Source organism: Cajanus cajan, chromosome 1, assembly GCF_000230855.2.
Source record: "Cajanus cajan strain Asha chromosome 1, NIPB_CcT2T_4, whole genome shotgun sequence".
Classification (NCBI taxonomy): Eukaryota; Viridiplantae; Streptophyta; class Magnoliopsida; order Fabales; family Fabaceae; genus Cajanus; species Cajanus cajan.
In genome coordinates, this window is record NC_138517.1 from 78636225 (window position 1) to 78646411 (window position 10187).

Genomic DNA, 10187 nt, shown 5'->3' on the forward strand with positions numbered 1-10187 from the left:
ACATGATATGTGAAATCACTAATGAGAAATTCCTACCATTAATATTTGTTTAAAATTTAATCTTTGAAATAGAAAATATCATATATCCCTGAAATTAAAATATAAATCTTTTATCGAAAAAAAAAAACACATACAAGGAGCATTTTCTTTCGACAATCAAGATTAACATATTCTTTTTTCTTATTTGATAAAACTTTTTCATAATTTTTTTTTTATAGTAAATGTTTATGAAATATCCTTTCCAATATACATATTCAGAGTATATATATAAAAAAGTCATCTTACATTTTATTATGAAGCCTATTTTTTACAAACATCATGGCTAAAAAAACACCTTTTTAGGAACATTTGAAATTAAGAGAGTTAACACAAAGAGGAATTACTCTATTAATCAATTGGTAAATTTTTTATTTAATTAAAAAGTATGTAGGTCTTAAAAGTTTCTCTGTGGACCAAAACAATCAGTTAGAGCATAGTTTTATAAATTTTCTTAGCTTGTTAAGAAGAAAAAAAATACGTCCAGTGCCAAATTAACCGCACAATGTCTGTAAAACATTTTTCAAAAAAAAAAAATGGTTGTTTAATTATTTATGTAGATGACAAGAGATGATTTCAACGAACCATTATTTCCGTTTCTCATGATCTAAATTATTTGGTTACTTTTAAGTCTTCTAAATGCAAATTTTTAGATGTTACGTTGTTCGTAAAGACTCATTTTTTAAAAAATTGTCTTCACTGGGGAGACGAAAGGAAGATGTTTTCCAATATATCCAACTTCAACATTTTTTAGCCTTACATATTTTACAAAAATTTAAATTTATTAACTTTTTATTTCATGCATAAAGAAGAAATTTTAGCCACCGAAGCAAGTCAACATAATAAAGACATCGTACTTAAATTGAATTAAGATTTAAATATGTTTTTAGTCTTTTAAATTTAGAATAAATTTATTTATGTCTCTTAAATTTAAACTATTATTTTTAATTCTTATAATTTTTAAAAATATCGTTTTAATCTGTCAGATCACGAATAACATCTAAAAATGAAAGATTGAAATAATTATACAATATTAATTGTGTTTAATGTGATATTTTCATTAATAAAGATACTAGTAAGTAAATTTTATGTCACACTATTATATAAATTTCTTAACAAAATTTGAGTATAAGAATTAAAATAATATTTTTTTGAAATTATAGGACTAAAAATATCAATTTTAAGTTTAAAGGACTAAAAACAAATTTACTTTAAATTTAAAAGACTAAAAACATAAGCCTTGATTTAGTTTTAAAACCTTTTTTAGAAACTGAAATTTCAAATTGTGTCAGGTTCTAAAATTTTTGAAATTGAATAAAATGAGACAACTACAATGAGTAACATAGTATAAAATCTTTGATCTTATCGACCCCTAAAATTAAAAAAAAAAAATCATAATAGAACCAAATGTTCCTCAAGACTAACATGAATCTAAAGACTCATTGAGTAAAAAAAAATCTAATTAGGTTGAACTTGTTTGAACTATAATTGAATTTATCACTAATGATTCTAACCTTCTTATTTGCTATTATAAAGGGGATTATATCATGCACAAATCAGCTTATCTCAAATTTATGTCATATGAAAACTTATCTCCTTTATTTTAGGTTTTTACTTCACTACAAATACAAATAAAAATTCCAAAAGATTTATAGACTATTTTAAGGTTCTAAAGTGGAAGGGAATTATTCCATATGAGATGAAATTCCTAGAGAAGAATCAAAACTTGAAAAATGGACCTATCTAAAGGACAATTGTTAAGTATTTATTAGAGTTGTCAAAGTGGGTTACAACTCATGAGTCAACCCGACTTACCTTGAAAACGGACGAGCCAGCAAAAAAAAATAAAGAAATTCATAATGGGTCATAAAACTCAACCCAACCCACTTTTGACATGACTCACCTGAACTAAACTTGTGGTGAGTCAGATTGTCCACATAACTTACTTACACCCCCATCGGCCTAACTCACTAACGACCCACTAAACCATTTGTTGTTATATTTGTATTATTTTAATAAAGTATTATTTTTTTGTAGGTAAAAATAAAATTGATGTTAAACAATATGAAATTGCTATAGATTTATTTGTTCAAACTTCCAATGAAGTTTAACATTGATGGACAACCATTCTAATAACAAGAATTTTTTTATCTTTTTTATTTTCATTATTTAAAATTATATGCTTTTTTAACAAAATTTAATGTCATATACATGATACTTAATTTGACAAATTTATTTATTTATTTTGGATTAAGGTTTTATTTTAAATTGAAGTTTAAAAAAAAAATAGGTGAGTTGGTAGACCAACTTGTTTAGTCCATCAACTTTTGATGAGTCGAGTCAGACTGAAAAGTTTAAACATTTCATCAGGTGGGTTAGATTGAGCCAACTCACTTAGAAAATGGATTGAGGTGAGTTAAGGCAAACGGGTTGGATTAACCTAGTTTGACAGTCCTAGTATTTACCATCAAGTATAAGCTAGATTGATCTATTGAGAGATATAAATTTAAATAAGTTGCTAAAAAATTTACTCAAACTTATGATAATGATTACTCAATAGTCATTGTTATCGTTACAAAGTTAAATACCATCAAAGTTTTTTATCATTAGTTGCAAATTTATATTGGTTGTTGCAATAGTTAGATATTAATAATGCCTTTTAAAATGAGTATTTAGAGGAATAAATTTACATTGATAGATTTTCCCAATTGGTTAAGAAGAAAAGATATGTTAAATATCAAAGTAACCATACAATGTTTGTAAAATATTTTTCTAGGAAAAATGGTTGTTTTAATTGTTTATATGGATGACATTGTGATTACTGGAGATGATTTCAATGAAAAATAAGTTGAAAGCTTCTTTTATAATTGAGTTTGAAATTAAAGCCTTCAAATCCTTAAAATGTTTTTATGGGGAAGGAGGTAGCAAGATCAAAGAAAGAAATTGTTGTGTCTTAATAATAGTATGTAGAGATATGTTGTATATTTCTCTTGTTTGAAAAAAGGTGCAAAAAAGGTAAAGAGAATATAATGGAATAAAAGTTAATCTAGTCCTAACATTCAGACAAAATTCTTCCTATAAATGTGTACCTAAATAAGGGGTAAATAAGAAATCAAAGTTGATCCTATTTACATTAAATTCTATCATGGGATGTATAAATTAGAATTGGACAATTCTAATTTATATGTGTTGACCTCCAGCATAATATATTATAAATCTTCTTAAAGATATTGGGATGGTGGTTTGTAGGATAGTTGAGTATCAAAGGAAATCCGATAGATATAGCTAAGTATTAAAGATTTGTGAGAAGATTGGTTTATTTATCTCATACCTTGTCAGACATGGCCTTTGCAATAAATTTGGTGAGTCAATTCATGCACTTATCACATGTAAAATGTAATATCCCAAATTTTAATAAATAAAACAAGTTATTTTGATTTTAAATATTTATTGAGATTATTAGAAGGTTTGTCATATTTTTATTTAAGTATTTTACTATTTACGTATTTTACTATTCATGTATTTTACTATTCACGTATACGTTTTTCACTATTCATAAATACGTATTTACGTATTTGTAAATAGTATTTTACTGTGCATGTGCACAGTAACTGGCGGCTACAGAGGGGGCTGCGGATCTGAAGTTTATAAATTTTAATAAATTTTATTATTTTAATGAATAGTGCATAGTGCATAGTAATTTATAATATTATTTTAATGAATAGTGCATAGTGCATAGTAACTTCAAAATTTCTATAAATAGGGACCTAAGGATTTTGAAAATTCATAACTAGAGAGAAGAAAAGTTTAGAGAGAAGGAATTCTAGAGAGATAGAAAGAGAAAATAAGAGAGAAGGTTCTGCCTAGGTTGTGAAAAGAGGAGGAGAATAGAGAAGGTTCTGCTCTAGTTCCGGTTCCGGTTTAAGGAGAAAGAGAGGAGATTCTGCCCAAATTCCTATTTATCCAGGTAAGGGGGGAGTGGGAAACCTTGCTTGGGGGTGTAGAAATAATTGTTAAATAGTCTGTTTGTTGGATTGGCTCCCGATCCCTTGTCTGTTGTTTGATTATTTGAATATATATTATTACTGTGTTTTGTTTGTACTACTTGATTTTCTTGTTGCGGTAATTAATAATTATAATTAATGGATAACTTCACTTTTACTATTCTAAAATATTCATTGAATGGAAGACTAAGTCTCCTATTAACTTATAAATTTAGACTTTATTATCTAAATGGAAGGCTGAGCCTCCTTATTTTCATTAAGCTTCCTATTTTACTTAAGGATATAATTATACCAGGAAATATAAATTATATGATCCCTAAAGACCTTTGAACTATTGGACCCTTGACTTAATGACCTTGGACTATTGAACTGTTGGACTGTTGGACAATGGACTATTGGACTATTGAACCTTTGGACTATGGGACTATTGAATTATTGGACCTTTGGACTATTGGATTAATAAAATATAATATAAGTATGAATTATGCTTATGATATGGTATATTATAGGAAATTCTGTAATATGTGAAATGTTAAGTTTATGATTGTATGACATGCATCATATGCATATATACTCCAGGTGTGCCGCTGAGGCCGCATACCCACGACTAACAAGGTGTGCCTTTGGGTCACCAATGATGTAACCAGGTGTTCCTTTGGGTCACCCACGATATGCTAACTAGGTGTGCCTTAGGGTCACCAATGATGATATGTGAACTTCCGTATGGCGCCACATGCATATATTTATGAGTTGAGTCTATGACATCATTGCATGATAAATAATTATTATATATGATAATGATTGTGTGTGTGTGCTATTTAACTTTTATTTCTTCATCTACAACTGAGTGAGATGTTTCTCACTCCCTTGTTATTTTTTTTTTTTTGTATATGTTTAAATTTATGTTGCAGGTGATCATCATCATGAGGATGTTGGTGATGAGGCCTAAAGGCTTCTTGGGGCATGCTCTGATAGGATGTGACATCGGGTTTAGCTAGGATTTCTCTTATGTCTTTATTGTTCTAAAAATATTTTCTTTTCTTGTGTAATTTAATAAATTATAAATTGATTCCTAACTAGGAGGCACTGCCACCTTTACTGGGATTTATTTATAATCTTTGTTTTATAATAACTTCTTGAGTGTAATATTTATGTGTATGTATTATGAATGTGCATCTTCTACCTTATGATACTTATTGTTTTATATCATTCTATGAAAATCTTTTATAAATATAGTTTATGTTTATTAATGATATTGGGGTAGAGGGTGTCACATTTAGTGGTATCAGAGCAGGTCGATTTTATCGGCCGTGAGTTATGTGTCTACTATATTTATTGATAAATGAATTGATTGTGAGATCTATTATGTTGATATGATGCTTGCCTATGTCTATTAATTGTATTATTTCTTTAGAATATGGCTGGTAGAAATGATCGTGCGATTGCTGATGCTCTCCAAGCATTAGCCCAAGCTATGAACAACAATAATATGAATGGAGTTGCTCCTAACTGGTTGGAGCAATTTCAGAGGAATAATCCACCCACTTTCAAAGGAGGTTATGACCCAGATGCCGCCATGAATTGGTTATCAGAGATCGAGAAAATCTTTAATGTTATGGATTGTCCCCTTACAGAGAGAGTGAAGCTAGCCACCTTCATGCTGACAGCTGATGCTTACTTTTGGTGGGAAGGAGCACTTCGGAGGATAATTGATGGAGGCGTACATTTGAATTGGGAGAACTTCAAGAGGGTCTTTCTTGAAAAATATTTTCCAGATGATGTAAGGAGTAGGAAGGAAATGGAATTTCTTGAACTAAAACAAGGAAACGATACAGTAGAGGTATATGCTGCAAAGTTTGATGCTTTGGTCCGCTACTGTACACACTATCATGGTGAAGGTGGGGAAAGGGCCAAATGCATAAAGTTTGTAAATGGTCTGCGTCCTGAAGTGAAAACAGCAATCAACTATCAGGAGATATATCATTTTCCCACTCTGGTTAATAAGTGCAGTATTTATGATCGTGACAACCGTGCTCGTGCTGCTTTCTATAAAGGAGCTGGAGGCCCTACTCGTTCAGTGAATTCTAATACTTCTGGTAGAAGTAAGCCTTATTCCAACCCTACAAGATTTCAAGGGAATATGACTACTAATAATAGAAGTAATTCCTTTACTAGAGGAACCACTGTAAATACTACTGGAAGTGTTAGAGGATCTACTTTTTCAGGGAGATGTGGGAGGTGTGGACGTGTTGGTCATAACAAGTCAGAATGTCGTGACAAGGAGATTACCTGTTTCAACTGTAGTGGTAAAGGACATATTAGCACTCAATGTTCTGAACCACCAAGAACACGTGTCGTTGGATCAGGATCGCAAACCGAACGACCAAAGACTGTAGGAAGAGTATTTGCTCTTAGTGGTGTTGAAGCTGCTCAGTCAGAAAATTTGATACAAGGTACTTGTTTCATAGCTGAGACTCCTTTTGTTGTACTATTTGATTCTGGTGCAACTCATTCCTTTATTTCCATCTCTTGTGTCCAAAAACTGAAATTGCCTGTGTCTTTGTTAAATTTTGATTTAGTTGTTGAAACCCCTACTAATGGTTCAGTAACTACATCCCTAGTGTGTTTAAAATGCCCTTTGACAATTTCTGATAAACAGTTTCTAGTTGACTTAATTTGTCTGCCTCTTAGTCAATTAGATGTAATCCTTGGTATGGATTGGCTATCTTCTCACCATGTTCTTTTAAATTGCTTTGATAAATCCATTTCATTTGGTGAATGTAAGAGTACGGAATTTCTTAGTGCTTCTAACATTAAAACTTGTTTAAAGGAAAATGAAAGGGTATACATGATCTTATCTTCATTAACAGTTGAGACTGAGAATAAGCTAGATGAGATTCCCTTAGTGAGAGAATTTCCAGAAGTATTTCCTAAGGATGTGTCTAGTTTACCACCTGAGAGAGAGATTGAGTTCAGTATAGACTTAGTGCCAGGTACCGCACCCATATCTATAGCACCCTATAGGATGTCTCCTAAAGAGTTAGTTGAGCTTAAGAAACAGATAGAGGAACTACAAGAGAAACAATTCATTAGGCCTAGTGTTTCACCTTGGGGAGCGCCTGTTCTATTGGTCAAGAAGAAAGATGGGAACATGAGATTGTGCATAGATTATAGACAATTGAATAAGGTAACCATTAAGAATAAGTATCCATTGCCTAGAATAGATGACCTTATGGACCAGCTAGTTGGGGCTTGTGTGTTTAGTAAGATAGATTTGAGATCAGGTTATCACCAAATCCGAGTGAAATCCGAGGATATCCCAAAGACTGCTTTTAGGACCCGCTATGGGCACTATGAGTATTTAGTGATGCCTTTTGGTGTGACTAATGCACCTAGTGTTTTCATGGACTACATGAATAGGATCTTTCACCCTTACTTGGATAGATTTGTAGTGGTCTTCATAGATGATATCCTAGTGTATTCTAAAGATAGGGAGGAGCATGCTGAGCACCTTAGGATCGTTCTTCAAACCCTTAAGGAGAAACAGTTGTATGCTAAATTGGCAAAATGTGAATTTTGGTTGGAGAGTGTAAATTTTTTAGGACATGTGATATCCAAGGATGGGATAGCTGTAGATCCTTCTAAGGTAGAGGCGGTTCTTGAATGGAAAACACCTAAGTCAGTTTTTGAGATTAGGAGTTTTCTAGGACTAGCTGGGTATTATAGGAGATTTATAGAGGGTTTTTCTAAATTAGCTTTACCTTTGACCAAATTGACTAGGAAAAACCAACCTTTTGTGTGGGACTCTAAGTGTGAGGAGAGTTTTCAAGAACTTAAGAAAAGACTAACTAGTGCCCCTGTGTTAGTATTACCTGACCCTAGCAAGACTTTTGAGGTATTTTGTGATGCTTCCAAATCAGGTTTAGGTGGAGTACTTATGCAGGAGAGAAGGGTAGTAGCCTATGCGTCTAGACAACTTAAAACCCATGAGCAAAACTATCCTACCCATGATCTTGAGTTAGCTGCAATAGTATTTGTGCTTAAGTTGTGGAGACACTACTTGTTTGGATCTAGATTTGAGGTGTTTAGTGATCATAAAAGCCTTAAGTATTTGTTTGACCAAAAGGAATTAAATATGAGACAGAGAAGATGGTTAGAGTTTCTTAAGGATTATGACTTTCAGTTGAACTATCACCCAGGCAAAGCTAATGTGGTAGCTGACGCTTTGAGTAGGAAATCCTTGAGAATTTCTTCTTTAATGATGAGGGAATTGCACATGATTGAGGAATTTAGGGATATGAGTTTAGGGTGTGAACTAACCTCTAAGAGTATTAGGTTGGGAACCTTGAAGGTGACTAATAACTTGATAGATGAAATTAGAAAAGGTCAGAAGGTAGATCCTTTCCTATTGAGTCAAGTTGAGAAGTTAAATCAAGGTGTGGAAAGTGAATTTAAAATTGGAATAGATGGAGTATTGAGGTTTAGAGATAGGTTGTGTATTCCTAGTGTGCCTGAACTTAAGAGAGCAATTCTTGAAGAAGGACATAGGAGTAGCCTTAGTATTCATCCTGGATCCACTAAGATGTACCAAGACCTTAAGAAGATGTTTTGGTGGCCTAAGATGAAGAAGGAAGTGGAGGAATTTGTGTATGCCTGCCTAGTATGTCAAAAAGCTAAGGTAGAACACCAAAAACCTTCAGGTTTGATGCAACCTTTGGATGTGCCTGTATGGAAATGGGATAGCATCTCTATGGATTTCATAGTTGGATTACCTAAAACTACGAAAAACTTAGATGCTATATGGGTTATAGTAGATAGATTGACTAAGTCTGCCCATTTTATTCCCATTAACATTAGATACTCTTTGGAGAGATTAACCAAGTTGTACATAAGTGAGATTGTGAGATTACATGGGGTTCCTACTAGTATAGTGTCTGATAGAGATCCTAGGTTTACCTCTAGATTTTGGGAGAGTTTGCATGAGGCTTTAGGCACTAAACTTAGATTGAGTTCAGCCTACCATCCCCAAACAGATGGCCAAACCGAAAGAACTATTCAATCTTTGGAAGACTTGTTGAGAGCTTGCATCTTAGAACATGGGGGTAGTTGGGATAGTTTCCTACCTTTGATAGAATTTACCTACAACAATAGCTACCATTCCAGTATTGGGATGGCACCTTATGAAGCTCTATATGGTAGGAGATGTAGAACACCTTTGTGTTGGGTAGAACCTGGAGAGAATGCTATCTTAGGACCTGAGATAGTTCAACAAACTACTGAACAAGTTAAGATGATCCAGGAGAGAATGAAAGCAGCTCAGAGTAGGCAGAAGAGTTACAGTTGTAACAGCCCAAGCAACCCGCATGAGGATATTGTCCGCTTTGGCCCACGGCCGCACGGTTTTGCTCTTGGCGATGACACGCATGCCACCCCAAAAGGCCTCCTCACAAGGAAGGTATCCACACCCATATATATGGCATGCTTCGTTCCCCTTCCTAACCGATGTGGGACTATATCCACCCCCCCTCAAGGGAGTCCAGCGCCCTCGCTGGCACACCGATCCGGAACCTGGCTCTGATACCAATGTAACAGCCCAAGCAACCCGCATGAGGATATTGTCCGCTTTGGCCCACGGCCGCACGGTTTTGCTCTTGGCGATGACACGCATGCCACCCCAAAAGGCCTCCTCACAAGGAAGGTATCCACACCTTGGAGGACGCGTCTAGGGATATATAGTCCCACATCGGTTAGGAAGGCGAACGAAGCATGCCATATATATGGGTGTGGATACCTTCCTTGTGAGGAGGCCTTTTGGGGTGGCATGCGTGTCATCGCCAAGAGCAAAACCGTGCGGCCGTGGGCCAAAGCGGACAATATCCTCATGCGGGTTGCTTGGGCTGTTACATTGGTATCAGAGCCAGGTTCCGGATCGGTGTGCCAGCGAGGGCGCTGGACTCCCTTGAGGGGGGGTGGATATAGTCCCACATCGGTTAGGAAGGGGAACGAAGCATGCCATATATATGGGTGTGGATACCTTCCTTGTGAGGAGGCCTTTTGGGGTGGCATGCGTGTCATCGCCAAGAGCAAAACCGTGCGGCCGTGGGCCAAAGCGGACAATATCCTCATGCGGGTTGCTTGGGCTGTTAC